This window comes from Nomascus leucogenys, chromosome 4, assembly GCF_006542625.1.
Source record: "Nomascus leucogenys isolate Asia chromosome 4, Asia_NLE_v1, whole genome shotgun sequence".
In the NCBI taxonomy this organism is placed as follows: domain Eukaryota; kingdom Metazoa; phylum Chordata; class Mammalia; order Primates; family Hylobatidae; genus Nomascus; species Nomascus leucogenys.
Genome location: NC_044384.1, coordinates 115,230,085 through 115,230,882, shown reverse-complemented (window position 1 = coordinate 115,230,882; position 798 = coordinate 115,230,085).

Here is a 798-nt window from a genome sequence, read left to right as displayed (position 1 = left end):
AATGTATTCTTTATCTTTTTTCTTTTTAAAACATGTAGTTTTCAGTGCACATTCTCTAATTCTAGACAAGGAACAAATAAGAAGCAGAAAAGCAAAGACTAAAAAGCTTTTTTTAGTCTTTCTGATCACCTGCTTCATCCTCAGTAATTTACAAACTTTGTGTTATCTTTGTTCTCTTTGCTTTTCATTAGGATGATTATTGATTTATGAGCAGCTTTAATGTGGCTCTTTCAGGCATCCTGAATTACCCTGACAGCAGCTCTGTAAATAGATCAATTTCTGCCTTTAAAATTTGACGTCTTCTGTCCTAACAAACCATTACTTTGGCTAAACTCAGATAAAAGAATTCTTTATGATTGGCAAAGTATCACTAAATTATCCTCTGAAGGGCTGAGGTAATATTATTCTTATGTCGAGTGGAAGTAATCCAACATGTTGAACTTCATTAAAGGTCACTTGTTTACTGAGGAATGAAATTATTCTGTAGTTTTTAAGAGGAAAACAACAAGAGTCTTGGTCAGTATCCTCGCAAATCATCCATGACTTGAGCTTTCAGCAACCTAGGATAAGCCATTTTTTGCATATGTAAGAGAGGAGCACTCTTTTGGGGGAGGAGAGATTTCTAGATCCTGCTTTGCATTTTCTTCTTCTAACTGTGAACAAACACATGTTTTTTAAGTCTTTTTTGTTTCTTTATAAAAAAAAAAGTATCTGACATAATGGAACAAGAAATGAGCTTCCAGGTTAAAAAAAGAAAGAAAGAAAAGAAAAGAAAAGAAAAAGAAAACACCTTGATTC